The sequence below is a fragment of the Martes martes genome (assembly GCF_963455335.1).
Source record: "Martes martes genome assembly, chromosome: 1".
NCBI classification, from domain to species: Eukaryota; Metazoa; Chordata; class Mammalia; order Carnivora; family Mustelidae; genus Martes; species Martes martes.
In genome coordinates this window covers 191,663,167-191,684,625 of record NC_137888.1, presented here as the reverse complement: position 1 = coordinate 191,684,625, position 21,459 = coordinate 191,663,167, and the positions used below count along the sequence as shown (strand labels likewise).

Genomic DNA, 21,459 nt, shown 5'->3' with positions numbered 1-21,459 from the left:
TATTTTTAATAGAATATTTTTAGAATGATTTTAGGTTTACAGAAAGATTGAGACGATAATAGAGTTCCCATTCCCATATACTCTGTCCCTAGTTTACTTTATTACTGACATATTACATTACTAGTATAGTATATTTTGTTACAATTAATAAGCCAATATTGATACATTATCATTACAAAAGTCCAAACTTTATTCAGATTTCCTTAGTTTTTACCTCATATCTTTTTTCTGTTCCAGCATCCCACCCAGGATACTACATAACATTTAGCTCTCATGTCTCAGGCTCCTTTTGACTGACAGTTTCTCAGATTTCCCTTGTATCTGATGATCCTGACAATTTTGAAGAGCATCCATGATATATTTTACAGGATGCCCCTCTGTTGGGATTTGTCTGATGTTTTTCTCATGACTAGACTGGATATTATTTTTTGAATTTAATCAAAGTTATACATATACAAAGTTTTGAAAGTTTTTTTAGTTCTAATAGATGTAAAAAGAAAACAGTAGTCCTCTGACCTGTCCCTCATCACTCTCCGTCCCAGAGTACCCTGTTTCAACTCTTCTTGCTATTTTCTGCTGTTGGCTGCCGTATTTCTAAATCATATGTTGATCTTGCCTTTCTTGACTGACCGATTGAGACACTAGCTCCCGACTTCTTGTTCTTTATGCCACATGAGAATTGTGTTCTCTTTCATTACCTTCCTATATCCACCGACTAAGGCTTTGTTCTGATGTCTTTGCCTTCCAGAACTCTTCTAACCTGTACAGACCCCATCAATGGGCTTTCTGCCCCCTTGTCTTCAGGGTGGGTTTGATCAATGTGGGGCACAGGCAGGCAGTTAGCGGGGAGTAAGAGAGTAAAGGTATTTGTGCCCTTAGTTATCACATTAGGTTGTTGGGGGTGCTGCAGGTCTGGCTGTGCTGTCAGAGACTCTCTCCAGTTTCTGAGAACTGCTCTCACCCCCTTGCATCCTCAGGTCTGTATATTGGGAGGAGGGGAGAAGGGGTGGGTAGTAGTCCCTCATACTGGTACCGCACCTTCCTCTGTGGTTTCTTTTCACCATGCCCACAAAGCCTCTTTTATGAAATTCTCCTCAAATTACCCCATTTGAGAGTTGTTTCATTTTTTGAAATCCTGACTAATAAATTACAATTTTGGTTAAACCAATATTCAGTGTTTATATTATTGTGATAGTGATTATGAAACATTATTCACCTTAAAGGCAAGTAGTGTTTTATGATAATATTTCCTTTCTTGTTACAACTTTTTTTGGTTTGGGCATATGTGTGTGTAGTTAGCATTTGCCTTTTTAATATAACCCTTGTTAAATTTTCCTGTACAACTCTCCACATGGTCAGAGACATTAGCTTTTCTTTCAGGATTTTTGTCAGGAGAATTTTCCCTGGAGTCCTCAGGCTCCTGTCCAGTCAGGGTTGGATTTTCTTCAGGTCTGCTGCTCAGTTTGTCCTTCCCTTTCCCTCTCTCTGGCATTAGAATCCTATTTTCTGGATCTTTACGGCTTTCTCACTCATCTTATTTTTGTATTTTTAAGTTAGATGGGGGGAGGGGCAGAGGGAGAGGCTGAGAGAGAATCTCAAGCAGACTCCTCACAGAGGGAGCACAGAGTCGGAACTGGGGCTCGATGTCATGATCCTGAGGTCATGACCTCAGCTGAAATCAAGCTGGATGCTTAACCTCCTGAGCCACCCAGGTGCCCCAGGCTTCTCACTCATTTTAGTGGGGCATATCCTTCTTTAGCTTCTTGAGAAAACATCTGCAGGTAAATTTTGTGAGGCCTTGCACGTCTAAAAAATATCTCCATTAAACATCACAGTTGATTGATAATTTGACTAGGTAGTTGAATTTTATGTTGAAAGTAATTTTTCACTGGAATGTTGAAGGCATTCCTCTTCTATCTTTCAGCTCTGAGGTTGTGGTTTAGAAGGCTGATGGCATTTTTGTTTCTCGTCATTTTTCAGTCTCTCTTTCCTCTCTCTCTTTCAGCTTTTAAGCTGCTCTCTTCATTCTTGTTGTCCTGAAAGTTCACAGGTAAGAGTCTCTTCCTTCATCTTGGCCTTTCACTTTGGAGACACAGGTCCTCCCTCCATATTTCTTCATATCTTCCCCCACTCCTTTTCCTCTGCTTACTCCTTTTTTTTTTTTTAAGATTTTATTTATTTAATTTATTTGACACAGAGAGAGAGAGAGAAAAAGAGAGCACAAGCAGGGGGAGCAGCAGGCAGAGGATAGGGAGAAGCAGAGAACCCAATGTGGGGCTCAACCCCAGGACCATGGGATCCTGACCTGAGCAGGAGGCAGACACTTAATCGACTGAGATCCTCAGGTGCCCCTCTTCTGCTTATTCTTTTTTTTTTTCTTTTTTAAGATTTTATTTATTTATTTGACAGAGGGAGAGAGGTCACAAATAGACAGAGAGGCAGACAGAGAAAGAGGGGGAAGCAGGCTCCCTGCTAAGCAGAGAGCCCATTGCGGGGGCTCCATCCCAGGACCCTGGGATCATGACCTGAGCCTAAGTCAGAGGCTTAACCCCCTGAGCCACCCAGGCTCCCCCCCCCCACCCTGCTTACTCTTTATGAAAATCCTGAGTCAGTTGATAGGTAGGCTAAGTTATCCTTCAATTTTCTTGTTGTTCCATGCTTTAGAACATTTCTCAACTAGATCTTCAAAATCTAATGAGTTTTTATTTTGATTATTATATTTCTTAATATCCAAGAGCAGCTCTTTCTTATTTAGTGTTTGTCCCTGTTGCAGAACATCCTGTTCTTGCTTAAAAGAGGTAATTCCTTCTCTTATTTCTCTAAGGAATAGTTTTATTCAAGTTTTCTGTTTTTTTTTCAAATGTCTTTTATGAATTTGTGAACTTTTAAAATGGCAGCAGCTTTTCCAGACTTCTCTAAAATTATTCTCTATCTTTTTAAAAAGATTTTATTTATTTGAGAGAGGAAAAAGAGAGCAAGAGCAGTGAGGTGGGGGGGAGTAGGTCGGTGGGGTAGGAGGGAGGAGCAGAGGGAGAAGCAGGCTTCCCACTGAGCAGGGAACCCCAACGTGGGGCTTGATCCCAGGATCCAGAGATCATAGCCCGAGCTGAAGGCAGACTCAACTGACTGAGCCACCCAGGTGCCCCTAAAATTATTCTTAAGGAAATGGGTGTGCTATATCAGCAGGTTAGGATTCAGACTGGGTAATCAATGTCCAGAAACAAAGAACCAAGACAGGTCACATGTGTCAAGAGGAAAGAGACACCACTAAGCCCCTCAGTGAGACAGGGTCAGTAGACAACCTGGAGTAACTATGCAACTCAACCACTTTATTTCTCAAATTACTGCACCTATAAATTTTAGCTTTCCATTTACCTTCTACTATCAGATTTAAAAAAATTTTTTCCAGTACCATCTTAAACCTAAATGACATATTGTGACATATACAAATTCATAATCATAATGACTAGCATTTTTATTTTTTTAAAATATTTTATTTATTTGACACAGAGAGAGAGAGAGAACACAATCAGGGGGAGCTTCAGACAGAGTGAAAGGGAGAAGCAGGCTTCCCGCTGAGCAGAGAGCCAGCACCCGCTGTGGGGTTCGATCCCAGGATGCTGGGACCCTGACCTGAGCCAAAAGCAGACACTTAACCGACTGAGCATTTTTAGATTCAATTGTTAATTCAGCAAGCATTTATTGAGTACCTACTGTTTTCCAGGCATTGTGCAAGGCATTGGAATAGAACATGCTCAAGGTCATGAGCATGCCTCAAGGTCATGTCCCTGCCCTCGGGGAACTCATTCTCCAGAGCAGTACCTCACACTTAGGAGAGCCTTCTGAGCCTTCCAGGCAGCCACCGAGAGCTCCACTTACAAGGTGAAGGATCTGAGGCTCACAAAGATTTCCCAATTTGCCTGAATAACACACAGCCATCTGGAGACGATGTTGCCTCATGAACCCCAATCTTCCTCTTCCAACTCTGCTTTAAAGGCTGGGGCATAAGAAGAAGCTAGAGATAATGAACCCTGAAAAGAGGTTTCAGAGGGACAGGAAGAGAACCAAGAGGGAGTGGTCTTGGTTTGGGTTCTCCAGAGAAACAGAACCAATAGGATATAGAGAGATATATATATATAAGAGGAGATCTATTATAGGAATTGGTTCATGCAATCATGGAGGCAGAGAAGTCCCACAGTCCACTGTCTGCCCACTGGAGAATCAGGAAAGTTGGTTGTGTAATTCAGTCCAACTCCAAAGGCCTGAGAAATGGGGGCTGATGATGTAAGTCCCAAAGTGATCTGGAAGTCTGGGACCAGGAATGGCAGTGTCTGAGGGCAAGAGAGGATGGATGTCTCATCTCAAGCAGAGAGAGAGAGAGAGAGAACTTCCCTTTCCTCTGCCCTTTGTTCCACTCAACCAATTGGATAATGCCTCCCTGCACTGGGGAAGGCCATCTGCTTTAGTCAATTCACCAATTAAAATGCTAATTTTGGGGGGAAATACCTTCATAGACACACCTAGAAACAATTTTTACTAGCTATTTGGGCATCCCTTAACCCAGTTAAGTTGACACATAAAACTAACCATCACAGAAGCCAAGAGGGGAAAGAGTTTCAAAGTATTTGCTCAGGCCTTTAGCTGCCCCAGTTTACATTTTAGCAGGAACTAGTTCAGGATAAATGGTGGGGAACAGGGGCTGCCAATGCACTTGGGGAAAACGGGACAGAAAGGAAGGAAGAAACGCACAAAGCTCGTTTTACAGCTGCAGGGCTCATCTTCTCTACTCCTCTGGAAATCATGCCAGTGAGGCAAGAGCCTCACAGTTGAATAACTTGCACACCTAGAAGCAGCAGGCAGCAATGAAGAGCACACCCTGACCGTGGGGGGGGGGGGGGGGTTGGGGGGGGCCAACAGCGGCCTCTCAGTTGTGGGGGGAAAGAAAAAAAAAAAAAAGCCCAGTATGCCCTGACTCTCTTCTCCCAACCGGAGACCCTCAAGCAGGAAATGCTAGACCTAAATTTCAATAGAGATGGGGCAAGGGAGTGACAGATTGCAAAAACAGAAACAGAACAAGGCACTGAGCCAAGTTCATGAGCAGGGGAAGTCAGCCTCACAGCAGCAACAAAATCATACGGAGAACCCCAGGGGGCCTACAAGCACCCACGGGACCAAGCCTCTTCCTGCTCCCAGGCAGCAGCTTCATAGTCCTGGAGGTGGAATCCCCTGCAGGTTAGCCTAGGCTAGGGGTGTGGAGGGCACCCCTCCAGGGTGTCCAGGGACAGCGGTGCACCCTCGCTTCTCTGGAGAGGTCAGATGATGACTTCCACTGGCCTTCCCCTGTGCACATAAATACATATATTTAAACTGGAAACCTAAAATAAATTCTTCCATTGCTGCTGGCTGCCATTATGTAATGTCTCACAATGCTTCCCTGGGACTCTCCAGGCGGTCTCATTTACTGCCTCGGTTGTGCTTCCAGCTTTGTTCATGACTTCCAAACTGCTTTCCATAAAATTGAGCCATATGTACATTGGCTACTCGCGACATAGTTTGTACCTTTAAAAGTATGTGTATACGATTGCGAGGCCAATGTCGAGAGTGGTGTGTGAAACTGTAGATCGGAGTCCTTTTTTTAAAAAGAGGCAACATTTCAAGCTCATTAAAAAAAAAAAAAACAACTGTTTTTGAAACACTTTTTTAAATTCACAGAAAAGTTGCAAAAAGAGTTCAAAGAGTATCTGTGTATGTTCCATCCAGCTTCCCCTAACCTTTTATATAACCTCTTGTATAACCGTAGCCCAATTATAGAAACCAGAAACAACGTTAATATAATACTACTGAGTAATCTATAGACGTCATTGGAATTTCACCATTCTCCCTACAAATAATGTCCTGTTTTTAAATAAAAATTTTTAAATTTTAGAATTGTCTTAAATTCACAGAAAAACTGAAAAGATAGTCCTGAGTTCCCGTGTACTCCCAGCCAGTTTCTGCTTCTGTTAACATTTTATATTAGTATGGTATAGGGGCGCCTGGGTGGCTCAGTGGGTTAAGACTCTGCTGTCAGCTCAGGTCATGATCTCAGGGTCCTGGAATCGAGCCCCACATTGGGCTCTCTGCTCCGCGGGGAGCCTCCTCCCCCACCCCACCCCCCCACCCTGCCTGCCTCACTGTCTACTTGTGATCTCTGTTAAATAAATAAATAAAATCTCTTAAAAAAATATTAGTATGGTATATTTACCACAATGAATGACTCCATAGTGATATGTTGTTATTAATAAAAGCCCATACTTTATTCAGACTTTTTTCTTTTTTTCTCTCATGCCACTTTTCTGTTGCAGGATCCCATCCAGGATACCACATCTTATTTAGTTGTAATCCTCCCAAGAAGCCTCTGGACGGGACAGTTTCTCCAACTTTCCTTGTTTTTGATGACGTTGGCAGTTTTGAGTACTGACGGAGATTTTGTAGGCTGCTCCTCAAATGCAATGTCTGATGGTTTTCTCATGAGTAGATGGGGTTATGGGTTTTTGAGAGGAAGACCACAGAGTTGAAGTGTCATTCTTGTCACACGGTACTAACGGTCCGCTAACGTCCTATTTCTGGTCCAGGGGATCTATTCAGAATTCTGCAGTGCATTTAGTTGTCATGTCTCCTTAGTCTCTAAACTCTGAAAGTTCTTCAGTCTTTCATAACCTTGACACACCTGAAGAGTATTCAAAAAATGTCCCTTAATTTGGATTTATCTATTGTTTTTTTCAAGAATGGATTCACATTAGGAAATTTTAGTAAGAATGCCAGACAAATGATGTTGTGTATCATATCGGGGGCACATGGTGTCACCATGTCTTATTTTACTTCTTTTTTTTTTTTAGATTTTATTTATTTGTCAGAGAGAGAGAGCACATAGCAGGAGGAGCAGCAGGAAGAGGGAGAAACAGGCTCCCCGTTGAGCAGGGAGCCCAGCTCAGGACTTGATCCCAGGACCCTGGGATCATGACCTAAGCCAAAGGCAGCTACTTAACCAAATGAGCCACCCAGGTGTCCCTACTTTTTTTTAAGTAAGCTCTACACCCAATGTGGGCCTGAACTCATGACCCCATGATCAAGAGTCACACACTCTACTGACTGAGCCAATCAGGTGTCCCTCTTACTTTACTTTCGATCACTTGGTTAAGATGATGTCTGCCAGGTGTCTCCACTGTAAAGTTAACTATCTTTTCTTTGTAACTTCTTGGTGATGATACTTCTATTTTTATTTTTTTAAACATTTTATTTATTTATTTGAGAGAGACTGAGATAGCATTAGAGAGAGAGAGAGATAGCAAGCATGAGTAGGGAACAGAGAGGAGGAGGAAGCAGGATCCCCGCTGAGCAGGGAGTCCGATGTGGGGCTCGATCCCAGGATCCTGAGATCATGAGCTGAGCTAAAGGCAGATGCTCAATTGAGCTACCCAGGGGCTTGCACACCTAGAAGCAGGTGTTACTTTTACATGACACAAATATCTTGTTACCCTCAAATGTTTGCTAGCTAATTTGAGCATCTATGAGTGGATCTTGCATGCACCAATCATTACTGTGATGTTCTGATTTTTTGATTTCCCTCATTCCTTTTACATTTGTTAATTGAAATTCTCCTGTCCCTTCTCCCCCATTAATTTATTTATTCAGTTATTTAATTCACAAACATGGCTAATGAATATTTATTTTATGAGTTCATTTTATGTTTTCCCTGTTCTAGTGCTATCTAGACTCAATAATTTCTTCAAGAATTTCTGTTTCTTTTTAGCGGAGAATTGTCTTTTGAAACCAAGATTTGGATAGTAGCAGTGCTCATTACTATGGGGGCATCATTGTGTCTAGGCATTCTCATCAAACAGAGCTGGGAAATATATCCATGTATACTAGCACAGATACATACATCCATCTAAATTTATTTCTTTTTTTTCCCTCTTTTTAAAAAAGATTTATTTATTTATTTATTTATTTGGCAGACAGAGATCACAAATAGGCAGAGAGGCAGGCAGAGAGACAGGGGGAAGCAGGCTCCCCACTGAGTGGGGAGCCCAATGTGGGGCTTGATCCTAGGATCCTGAGATCATGACCCCAGCCGAAGGCAGAGGCTTTAACCCACTGAGCCACCCAGGTGTTCCTAAATTTATTTCTTTATCCATATATACTCAGGGGTTCTCCACGGTACCTCTTAGGACTTCCATGCCTAATAGTAAAGGTTAATGGAAAATTAAAGCAACCAAGAAAAGCAGGTACAATTAAGTACCTAGAGTCACTGGGAATTAAGGTTTAGGTTACTCCAACCAGCTAAGGTTTTGGCTGAGGGTGAAGGAAATAGTGAATGTGTAGTGAAGAAGGTCTTCTATCTCATAGATATCAGTAACAGCCTTATGACCAATTACAGAAACATTCTTATTTGCTTGTCATACAGATGGGTTTATTTGTATATGCTGACCATTTTCTTCTTCTTTCTCCTTCTTCCCATTTTTATTTTGCATACAAATTGCTGAAGCTAACTTTACAGTATAGATTTTAGGTAACAGACTATTCAGTGGGACTATGACTGAGTTTAAGGGCTAATTAACATAGTGAAGGATACAATAACTGTTGGTTAGGACCAGTTCCTCATTTGGCAGACAGGATGAAAATGTCTTCATTTCTAAGATAAAAAGTTGAATCTTGTTAGGTGGAATTACAGAGAGGTTTTGTTATATGAGAGCTCAGATGTGTATAACTCTGGAAGGTTAGTAGACAAAGGGGTGGACTCTGCCAGTTATCCGTTGCTTGTCCCTCGAATCCAAATTTATCCTTCATTATCTTCATTATGCAAAAATGAAGCTGGTTCATTTAAATATTTTTCTTTGTCAGCGAGCACCATGTTGAATTTTGTCAGTAGAGGGCGATGGAGAGACACAGCTGGAGAAAGGAGACAAGAAGCCCTGGTCTGGTGTGTTCCTTCTGGTAGGCTCCAGCATCCTCACTGCAAGCGGCTTCTCCAGGGTTCAGCTCCGGCTGTGTAGACAGCTTCCCCAATACCAGATTCTAGCTGCTGGCTCCTGCAGTACCCAGCATCCAGAAGCACCAGTGTTTGGCGGTTTTCCTTGGCTCCTTTTTTGGGCAGTTACCTAATAAGAGTGCCTCCCGTGAGACACCTCTCTGTGAACAGTTTTCCTGGAAGCACAGGGAGTGGATTTCTGGCAAGTTCTGATAGTATGGCCCTGCAATGACTTCTCTGCTAGTCAGTGAGCCATGGCCATACCCTTTGCAACTCCGTCTAGATCTCTGCCCTGGAGGAGGGAGTCTTTTCCTTGGCTTGTCTCAGTCCCAGGCAGGGGCTGCTCCTTCTATATGCTCTTCCTATACTTTCCAGAGCTCTCGCTACATCTTACTAGCCAGTCACTCATGTCTCCAATCCCTTGTTATATTTAATAATTCTTTTTATTAAACTTTCTCTGTTCAAATGACTGTGGTTTCTGTCTCCTAATTGGACCCAGACCAGTCTGCACATAAAACGGTTTCAGAATTGCTAACTCATTCCCCTGTGAGACCCACAGAGAGGAACAAATTTACTGACTAAATTACAATCTCTGTGTATAGTCCTTCCGTAGTTAGCCATTTTTTTTTTCAAACAACCAGACACATTAACGTTCTTGGTTTATTAATCCTCTCGTGAAAACTCTGCATAGTCACCACAGATAAAGCCACAGCAGCATCCTTATTCCTTCTGTTGTCCAATCTCCAGCTCGCTTTTTGCCAGCACCAGCGGTGGCTTTTGTAGTTCCCTTGACTTTCTTCATTCTGTTCTTGTGTTCCTTTCGCTGTTTTCTTGACATCTTTTTCTTCTCCTACTGGCCTCGTCTTGCAAGTCTATGTTTGGGTTCATTTTTCTCTGCATAGTCCAAGGAATCCTACGTCATGCCAAAGCCAGTTGTCTTGCCACCACCAAAATGGGTTCTGAATCCAAATCCAAATATGACATCTGGTATGGTCTTGTACATTTTGGCTAGTTTCCCGAATTTCTGCCTTAGGTACTGTTGCTTTTCCGGGGTGAGGGACATCAATGACCATCTGTTTCTGCTGAAGTGGTCGGTTGGTCATGAACTTCCTGGTCTGGATAGTAGCTGTGTCATTCATGATGGCAGCTGAGCTTCAAGCAGCCGGGGAAGAAAGGAGCATAGTTGTCTTATAGTATCCAAAATATCATTTTTTAGTGATTTAGGTTAGATGTTAGATGTTAGATGTTTCCTCCCCTATCCTCTCCAGGATGGTTATATTCTTTTTTTTTCTCCCCATCTCTGCCACTCCAGATTCAGGGATCTGAACCCGACTCCCTTTCCATAAGCTGAGGGCAAGAGAGGCCATCGCCTGTCCCTTCGGAACGGCGCTCACCCATCTCTCAGGACCAACTGACTCATGTTCAACAGCTGTTCACAAGGAACCCTTCTCCACTTCACCTTCAAATTTCTCATTTGAATATTTGCAACTAACACCAAGATCTGCACCTGCGGCAGCTCCGCCCGGGGCTGGCACCCTAGGCTTCAAAGCTCACAGTAGCAGCCCTCCTACTCCTCACAGCGTAGCGTCTTCGGGGTGGGGCTTGGGGGGAACCGTGGCGGCCCCGCAAGGGAAAGCACCATGCCCCCACCCCTGCCTGCTCCCATCCCTCTCGTGGGTGTCACCGACTGCCAGCGACAGCTGGGTAGGGGCCCAAGGCTCCAGTGCCATCCATTTTCAGGGCCAGTTGATTTGGCGGGTGAGTTGTTAACACACTGCTTGGCGGATTCCGACTTCCATGGCCATATTCTTTATTTGTAATACATTTAGGTTCCTTATTGTTGGTGTTCCATATTGGGGTCTTTTCTCATCCTGGTTGATTTGAATGATTTATTTATTCTGGGAGTATGTAAACCATTACCCTGGTTCTAAGAGTCACAGCTGTGTGGAAGGGCTTACATATACTCAGGGGAGTGTTGTGGTCGCCTCATTTCTAGTACCTGTTTCCATTCCCTCCTTCTTCATGTCCCATTTCTGTCCATCCCTTCTATAAATAACTACTCTTTTTTAGCTTCTGGTTTAGCCTTTCTTTTGCCAGTTGATATGTGGGGGCCCATAAAAGAGTTTTGGGTTTTTTTGTTTTTTTTTTTTCAAGATCATATTTATTTGACAGAGAGAGAGAGTGAGAGCACAGGGAGCGGGAGAGGGAGAACAGACTCTCCACTGAGCGGGGAGCCTGACGCGGGGCTGGATTCCAGGACCCTGGGACAATAACCCTGAGCAGAAGGCAGATGCTTAACCAACTGAGCCACGCAGGCGCCCCCCAGAGATGAGCCTTAAGCCTTCTTAGAAGGCAAAGACTCGGGCTCATAGCCCTCCTGCCTCTGCTCTCTATGGAGCCTAGGGTGAGCCCATTCTAAAGCTTAATAAAAAGAAGTATTTGCTGGAGTTGATCACTGAAGGTCATGCTGTAGGGAAAACTGGTCATGTCTATTAAAACAAAACATGAATAATTTCTTATTTCTTCTTCACGGCCATTTCACTGAATATTGAACCTCAGGAAAAAAATCATATTTGCACATAGGTAGATATGGACACACTTGTTTTCTGTCATGTTTTTAACGGTGAAAAGAAAAAAAAATCAGAAACAATCTAATGTCTGTTAATAGAGAAATAGCTAAAAACATACACAGAATAGCCAATCTGGCACCCTATACAGTTCAGCAGGGCTGTTTGTTTATTTTTTTATTTTTTATTTTTTGAGATTTTACTTATTTATTTATTTGACACAGAGAGAGAGATCACAAGTAGGCAGAGCAGCAGGCAGAGAGAGAAGGGGAAGCAGGCTCCTGGCTGAGCAGAGAGCCCTATGCTGGGCTCGATCCCAGGACCCCGAGATCACGACCCGAGCCGAAAGCAGAGGCCCAACCTGTGGAGCCACCCAGGCACAACAGGGCTGTTTGTTTTAATAATGCAGAGTTACAAGGAGCTTAGAATTAAAGCTCTAAGACATGTTGATGAGTGGGTGAGTAGAAAGCTAGTTATAGAATGATAGATATGGAATAATGCAGCTTATGAAAAATTGAGAAATGAAACAATGCCACATATTTTATAGATATGCATGTGTGATATATATCTATGTGAGATATATATGTGATATATAGATAGGTCTATAGATGTAGATATCTGTAAGAGAAAGGTTTGGAAGCATGTATATCAAACTGAAAAAATGATTTCATTTGGCAGGGGCCGGCTGGGACAGAGGAGACTGGAGATTTGGGGTGGGGGTGGGTTTCAAAAAGAATTTTTATCTGCAATATGTTTGATTTTTAAGTATTCATGTGTTATTTGTATAATATTCTTTTTTAAAAGATTTTATTTATTCATTAGAGAGAGAGAGATCACAAGTAGGCAGAGAGGCAGGCAGCGAGAGAGGGAGAAACAGGCTCCCTGCCAAGCAGAGAGCCTGACGTGGGGCTTGATCCCAGGAGCCTGAGACCATGACCTGAGCTGAAGGCAGAGGCCTAACCCTCTGAGCCCTCCAGGCACCCACCCTATAATATTCTTTAAAGTTAAAATGGACATATAAAACACTGACTGCATTAATTAAAACTCAAAATCCTCAGAAAGAGACTGCAACCTATCAGGGATGCAGGTAACACCCTCAAACACTCAGTATCTGCCCTTCCTGGAGAAGATTCCAGAAATGACCGAGTCTCCACTTCTCCCTCTCCAATTAAATGGAAGACTCCTTTCCTAAACGTTGTCTGCCGTGAAGGCTTGCTGTCTGTTAATAAAAGCAATACAAGTAACACAGCAACAACACCTGGATTTACAGTGAGCATCATACATCCACTCCCTGCACTCTACAGTTCATATCGGACCAGTTCTGCTCTAACACAGTAGATCACTGACCATAAACCCCAGCATACACTCTACTTTGATTCTTTTCTTTTTTTTAAAAAGATTTTATTTATTTATTTTTAAGATTTTATTTATTTATTTGACAGAGAGATAGAGAGTACAAGCACGCAGAGCAGCAAGCAGAGAGAGAGGGAGAAGCAGACCCCTGCAGAGCAGGGAGCCCGATATGGGGCTTGATCCCAGAACCCTGGGATCCTGACCTGAGCCAAAGGCAGCCGCTTAACTGACTGAGCCACCCAGGCGTCCCTGATTGTTTTCTTTGCTGCGGTGTATGATGAATATTCAACCTAAGGAAAGCAGTTAATGGCTAAAGACAGAGTCCAGGTATCCCCAGACATTTGCTTTCTCTTTAACCATCTGATGACTGAGAAAATCAACATTCCCACATCAAGGTGGTTAAATTTATTATGAAAGATAAAGAGTATATAAAATACCTTCAAGTGTGTATTTAAATTATTTTCTGCTGGGGAGAAATTAAAAAAAAAAAACTGAAGTCTTATCCTTACTACTCTAATAATAATAAAAAAAAAGATTAGAATGATAATGAGTCAGAAAGCTGACTAAGCCACTAATCAAAGACAGAGACACAAATACAATTAGTGTTTGGGGCAAGTGCTCTGAGGAGTCTTGGCTTAATCCTGAGATATCCAGAGGCTTGGCATGGGGAGCCCCCATCCCCACAGGACACAAAAAAGCACTTCCTGCCACCACTCTCTGTTTTTTGTGTAGTTTGAGTTAAGACCATGCAAAACAAACAACGTAATTTTGTCTAGGTGTCACATTCCCTTCTGGGAGGAAATTACTACACTTGTTTTGTAGCTCCTCTGTTTGGAGTATATTTTCTGTTTTTAAATTTTTAAATCCCCTAGGCCCTTTCCCATTTTTTAGGAAAATTACTTGTGTTTTCTAACTTTATAGGCTCGAAATTCATACCTTTTGAAGGTCTCTCTTTGAGGAAATTGCACAAACAGCAAAGAAATCTGGCTGAGTGAGATTCAACTTCTCCTCATCGAATGCATATCATGTGTGCACCTGGAATCATGTTTTATACAGTGAAAAAAGCACGTTATAAAGCAGTGTGCGGAGGATAATACTACCAGGGCAGATCATATGTGTCCTCAAGTACAGAATGTCTGGAAGGACAGTAGCATCTCACATTGGTGAGATTGCTGATGATTGATTTCTTCTTTTTACTTTCCTATATTGTTTGCATTTTAAATATTGAGAACATATCATTTTCATAATAAAAAGAACATTTTGATCTTGAAACAGCAACAAAAGGTGAGGAAGGGATAAAATAACTGGAACAGAAGGAAATGCAAACAGAAACCATAAAATGCACTAGGACTGAGGCTGGCACTCCAAATCCTCACATCTCGCTTGCTGTCCAGCTCCATATTCATCCCCCTGCCATGCCATCATCCCTTCTGGCCTGCAGCCCTCCAGAAGGCTCCTGTCTGGTCCTGGCTCCTGCCTACCTTCTTGCCTTTCAATCATCCATTCTGTACAGAACAGCCGGAGTGATTTTCCTAAAGTGACAACCTGATCTGTATTTCCAACCACTTAAAAACTTTAGTGACTCTGGGGCGCCTGGGTGGCTCAGTGGGTTAAGCCTCTGCCTTCAGCTCAGGTCATGATCCCAGGGTCCTGGGATGGAGCCCTGCATCGGGCTCTCTGCTCAGCAGGGAGCCTGCTTCCTCCTCTCTCAGTGTGATCTCTGTCTGTCAAATAAATAAATTTTAAAAATCTCAAAACAAAAACAAAAACAAAAAAACTTTAGTGGCTCCTAGTCATACTGAGATAAAAACCCAATCTCCTTGTCCCAGCCTCAAGACCCTGCCTGTTATGGTCCTTGCTCCTTCTTCTCCTGCCTGTTTACCTTTTGCTCCCATTGTTGATATTTCCAGGAACACTCTTTCCTGCCCCAGGGCCTTTGCATTTGTTATTCCTTATGCTCAGATAGCTCTTCCCTCAGTTCCTCATCAGCCCCGATTCCTCAGTCTCCAGGGATGGGGGTCAGGAATCTGCATTTTAAATATGTACTTTAGGTGATCTTTGTGCAAACTCAAGTTTGAGAGACACTATTTTAAAGCCTGTTGGTGGGTATTAAGGAGGGCACGGGTTGCATGGAGCACTGGGTGTTACACACAAACAATGAATTATGGAACACTACATCAAAAACTAATGATGTACTCTATGGTGACTAACATAACTTAATAAAAAAATGAAAAATAAAAAAATAAAGCACTGGCTTTTGATGAGTATTCAGGTGTGGGTGGTGGGGGCCACAGATTTCATGAACAAACTTCTGATACCTGGATTATTCTCCCTCAGACCCGTGTGAGGCCACGTGTATCCTCTGGACTGAGATGTTTTTCAAAAATGTCCAAGTTGGGCGCCTGGGTGGCTCAGTGGGTTAAGCCTCTGCCTTCGCCTCAGGTCATGATCCCAGGGTCCTGGGATCGAGCCCCACATCCAGCTCTCTGCTCAGCAGGGAGCCTGCTTCCTCCTCTTTCTCTGCCTGCCTCTCTGCCTACTTGTGATCTCTGTCAAGTAAATTAAAAAAAAAAAAAGACCAAGTTGTGGGGACGCCTGGGGGGCTCAGGTGGTCGAGCATCTTTTGGGTTATGTCATGATCTCAGGGTCGTGAGATCAAGTCCTGCACTGGGCTTCATGCTCAGCAGGGAGTCTGCTGATTCTCTCCCTCTGCACCCCACCCCAATGTGCATGGGTGAGCACGTACTCTCTCTCTAAAATAAATTTTTAAGAAAAAAAGAAAAAGAACCTAGGTGTGTCAGCTCACAGAATGATGGGACTTTAGTGTCTGGACGCTCTTCTACCAAAGGTAACAACAGCTAAACTTTCAGCTAAGATTTTTTAGTGGTGACTGTTACTTTTTCATCTATTGGTAAATTAAGCATAAAATACTTACAACAGATTAGCCCCTGAGGTGGGGTTTGCAGACTGACCCAGGAAGAGTTCTGAAGCAGTTATATTCAGGCTTCTGTCTTGGACTTTTACCACCAAACCTGAGAACTGTTGCAGTCTGGAGGGTGCTATGGGACAAACAGACGATGAGGTGGCCCAGGGTGGGGAGGGTGGAGGTGAGTGGTGAGCAGGGGGCTTGGAAGGTACTGGTAACATTAAGCAAAACTCTTGGAGCTTATGTTTAACAGGGCAAGTTCCTATGCTAGGCATAGGTAGGTGGGGGAGGACAGCACAAGACATACCCAGGTCTGCCCAGCCTGCCCACCAGGGCTCAGGGACCCTCAGAGAAGCTTGTCTCAGTGCAAAATGGTAGGGTAGTTTTGTTTTTTATTGTTTTTGAGAAATTTACCTAGTCCCACCTGGTGGGCATAAACAGAAGTCAGAACTTTACAAGGGGGCTGTGGCAGGAAAAGCAATAGAGAGTCATTAATTTTTGTTGGCTTCTCCCGGGTTTCCTTTCAGGAACCGCTCCCTCACTCCCTGTGGTTCTGGGGAGCTGCCAGTCAAGGTGGCCCCATCTCTCTCACCCCAGGAGCTGGACCAATCCCAGTCCTCCCTGGGTCTTCTTGCCAGAATCTAGGGGGCAGGCGTTCCTTCTGCTGGGCTTGCTGAACTGGTCAAAGATGAGCCTTGTGCTGTCCAGTTCCATCATGCCCACTCAGCAGAAAGAGCCTGAGTGACAAAGAGAAAGAGAGAGTCCCAGTGACATCATTTGAGCTCCTAGATCCAGCCAGACCTGAAGCTAGACCCATTCCTAATCTTTCCATGATAGGTGCTAATAAATTCGCTTACGGTTTCAATTCATTCAAGCTCAGTTTCTTCTCTTGCAACAGATAGAGGCCTGACGAATGCACAGGCCTTAGACGGTTCCTTCCATTATTATTCCAAGTCTCCAAATAAAAAATGTGCTATTGGCAGAAAATCGTCTTTGTAATGTAATAGTGAGGCCAATCTCATAATGTAGATGGGCAGTGTTACAACTCTACAGGGTGTGGGACTTCTATAAATCCTGGGCCAGGCACAGCCTTACCATTCAGGGTTCTCAGAAGCTGTTCTTGTGGGCGGGAATGTCACAGTCTCTTACCACCAAATGCTCTGCTCTCACACACCGTGAATCCACACTGTGACTTCCAAGTCTAGTCCCACGCCACAGGGTTCATTCCAGCCTCCCTCCTTTCCATATTTGTAACTCCCTTTCCCATCAGTGAGAAACCTGGCTCTCGTTACACTCAACATACTTACAGACTTGCTCAGACCTACAACACACAGAGAGTAATTCCAGAATTGCTAATCCATACCACTACAAAAGCAAGCCTACTAACTAGAGTTCAATATTTGTTTGTAGTTCTTTGTCATTAGTCTGAGGGGATAGAGTCAAAACACAGTGTGCAAAAGTTACCCCTTCCCTATTTCACTACATTTATGTTATTCATTTGAAGTAACACGAAGTTCATTGTTTCTGCTTCTGTTTAAATTTAAGGGATTTTTTTCTTCCATCTTTTTTATATTAATTTTTGAATATATGAAACATGAATACCGTTCTGAGAGCAAACTATGCACAATGTGTACTCAGACAAGTGTAACCCTCCTCCTACCTCTTCTACCCTGTTCCTATACCTCTGTACCCTCCACCCACCCTTTTCCCTGGGAGGTAACCAATCTCATTTCCTGGCTTATCCTTCCTGGATTTCTCTTTTCAAAAGTAAGTGCATACACCTATGTGTTCTTATTTTTCCTTCTTACCGTGCTATAGACAGTCTTTGGCACTATTCTTTGTTCACTTAATAATATATACCCCAGACATCATTTCTTATCCATTCATAGAGATGTTCAACTTTTTTAAAAAATTATAACAGTGTAGTATTCCACATTGTAGATGTACTATGGTTCACAAAACCACTCTCCTATGTATGAGCACTTAGGTTGTTACCAATATTTTGCAATTGCAAATAGTGCTTCAGTGAATAATCTTTTGCATAAGGATTTTTGTGTTGTTGAAAAAAAATTTTTAAGTAAACTGTATGCCCAACATGAGGCTCAAACTCAACACCCTTAGATCAAGAGTTGCATGCCTGAAAATGTTTCTTGATTTTTTACTTTTTTAAAGATTTATTTATTTATTTATTTGAGAGAGAGAATGAGAATGAGAGAGAGTGAGCCGGAGGAGGCTCATTGGGAAGCCTGCTTCTCCCTCTCTCACTCGCCCTGTTTATGTTTTTAAAAAGATTGTATTTATTTATTTGACAGAGAGAGAGATCACAAGTAGGCAGAGAAGCAGGCAGAGAGAGAGAGTGAAGCAGGCTCCCCCCGAGCAGAGAGCCCAATGCAGGGCTCAATCCCAGGACCCTGAGATCACGACCTGAGCCGAAGGCAGAGGCTTAGACCACTGAGCCACCCAGGCGTCCCTAAGTAAATAAATTTTTTTTTAAAAAAAGAAAGAAAATATAGGTGATAAGTTCCTTGACATCAGTCTTGGGGATGATTTTTTGGATTTGACACCAAAAAGGGCAACAAAAGCAAAAATAAACAAGTGGGACTACATCATACCAAAAAGCTTCTGTATATCAAAGGAAACCATCAACAAAATGTAAAGGCAATGTATTGAATGGGAGAAAATATTTGCAAATCATGTATGTGAAAAGGGTCAATACCCAAAATATATAAAGAACTCATACAACTCAATAGCAAAAAACCAACAATTTAAAATGGGCAGACAGGGGCTCTTGGGTGGTTCAGTCGGTCAAGCGGCTGACTTCAGCTCAGGTCATGATCTCAGGGTCCTGGGATGGAGCTCCACGTCTGGCTGCCTGCTCAACAGGGAGTCTGCTTCTCACTATTCCTCTATACTCTCCCTCAAATAAATAAATAAAAAATCTTAAAAATTAAAAAAAAAAAAAAATAAAAGGCAGAAGGGTGCCTGACTGGCTCAATCAGTGGAGCATCTGACTCCCGATCTCGGAGTTGTAAATTCAAGCCCCATGAGATTACTTAAAAAACAAAATCTTTAAAAAAAAATGGGCAGAGGGACTAAATAGACATTTTTCCAAAGAAGACATGCAGATGGCCAGCAAGTGCATGAAAAGATGCTCAACATCACTAGTCACCAGGAAAATGCAAATCAAAACCCCCATGAAATATCACCTCACGTATGGTATAATGGTTATTATCAAAGAGACCAGAAACAACAGGTGTTGCCAAGGATGTGGAGAAAAAGGAACCCTTGTGCCCTATTGGTGGGAATATGAATTGGTGTAGCCACTAGGGAAAACAGTGTGGAGGTTGCTCAAAAATTAAAAATAGAACTATCATATGATCTAGCAATTCTACTTCTGAGTACTTGACCAAAGGAAATAAAAACACTCACTCTAAAAGCTATATGCACTCTTATGTTCATTGTAACGTTACCTACAAAAGCCAAAACTTGGAAGTCAGTTAAGTGTCTATCAATGGGCGAATGGACAAAGAAAATATGAAATATATATGAAATGGAATATTATTCATCCATTAAAAAGTTGGAAATTTGTAACAACACAGAATGACCTTGAAGGCATTATGCTAAGTGAAATAAGTCACACAAAGACAGATATCAAATGATCTCACTTATATGTGGAATCTTAAAAAGAGAAAAAAACAACGGAACTCATAGATACCAAGAACAGACTGGTGGTTGCCAGAGGCAGGGAGTAGAAAGTGGGCAAAATGGGTGAAGATGGTGAAAAGGTACAAACTTCCAGTTATAAAATAAATACGTCCTGGGAATGTAATGTGCAGAGTGACTATCATTAATACTTTATTGTATATTTGAAAGTTGCGGAGAGTAAATATGGAAAGTTACTATCATGAGAAAAAAATAATTTGTAGATATATATGATGATGGATATTAACCAGACTTATTGTGGTGATCGTTTCACAATATATACAAATATTGAATCACTATGCTATATATCTGAAACTAATATAAGTTTATATGCCAGTTATATCTCAACTTTTTTAAAAAGGGGAGGAAATACTGTGAGATATTTCCAGTATCTGAATCATCTTGGGGCTGGTATTTGTCGATTTCCTTTTCCCATGATAATGGGAAACTTGTGGTTTTTATATGTCAAATGATTTTGGACTGCATCCTGGCCATTTGTATATTATTTGATGATACTCTGAGTCTTATTTAATCCCTATGGACAATATTTTTTTAAGAGAGGGGGAGCGGGAGAAGGAGACAGAGAATCCCAAACAGGATCCATGCCCTGCACAGAGCCTGACTCACGGCTCGATCCCACAAACCTGAGGTTACCACCTGAGGTGCTAGGAAGAGTCAGATGCCCAGCTGACTGAGCCACCCAGGCACCCCAAGGACAATTTTTTTTTTTTTTTAAGCCAAGCAATTGACCTGGTTAAGTACAGACTATGAGTTCTGATCTGCCTTCTGTGGGCTGCATGTCCAATGTCAGCTTAATTTTCGTTGCCCTTGCAGTGCTATTTGGATCTATCCTGCATGTGTGCCACCCACGGGCCAACAGATATGTAGACAGTTGCCTATCCTGTTCAGTTCTCAAAGGCTTTGGTGTTGTGTTTAGGATCTCTATTGTGTGTGCAGCACGGGGCAAGGCCAGGAGTCTGTTCCTAACTTTGTGAGATTACCTTCTGAAGCCTCCTCTCTGTGATCTCCCCCACATTCTCCAGTTCACAGGGGCTCTCTGTGTTAGTCCTCTGACCAGCCAGGGCTTTAGTCTCCTCTTTGCTGTGCACTTCCTAGGGCTCTATACTTTAAAAAAAAAAATATTTGATTTTTAAGTAATCTGAATCCCAACATGGGGCTTGAACTCATAATCCCAAAATCAAGAGTTGAGCACTCCACCAACTGAGCTAATTAGGTGCTCCATATATCTTTTATTTATTTTTTATTTTTAACTTTTATTTTTTTAAAGATCTTATTTATTTGAGAGAAAGAGAGTGAGCAGATGTGCTGAGGGGCAAAGGGAGAGGGAGAGGGAATCTCAAGCAGATTCCTGCTGACCATGGAGCCAGATGCCAGACTTGATCTCACAACTGTAAGATCACACAACCTGAGCCAAAACCAGCAGTCGGACACCCAACTGACTCAGCCACCCAGGCACCCTGCCCCGTATGCTTCTTAAATCACAGTTTTGGTAGATTGTCTTAAGGTCTGGTTGGTCTCTTGTAGATTTTCTCTTATGGTGCTTCCCTTACCATTGTTCATTTTTTATTTTTCCATACATACTTCAGCATTAACTTTCTAGTTCCCTAAAGAACCTTGTTGGTATTTTTGATAGTGCAGATAAAGATACATTTGCCTTGTTCCTTAACGTTGCGGAAATGTCTTAGTGTTTCCCAGTGAAATAAAATACGTTTAAAAAGTATCCATCAGTGGGGCGCTTGGGTAGCTCAGTTGGTTAAGCCTCTACCACTTGAATTTGACTCAGGTATGATCTCAGGGCTCTGTGCTGGGGGTGGAGCCTGCTTAAGATTCTCTCTCTCCCTCTCTCTCTGTCCCTCCCCCCGCACTCACACTCAATCTCT

At 42.5% G+C, this 21,459-nt stretch overlaps 1 pseudogene across 1 annotated transcript; it reads right to left on the bottom strand.

Moving 5' to 3' along the window:
* Positions 1-9,701: 9,701 nt before the first annotated feature.
* LOC308348978 (small ribosomal subunit protein eS24-like) lies at positions 9,702-10,149 on the bottom strand (annotated as a pseudogene). Its single transcript has one exon. The product of its transcript is annotated as a small ribosomal subunit protein eS24-like (transcript).
* Between the last annotated feature and the right edge of the window lie 11,310 nt (positions 10,150-21,459).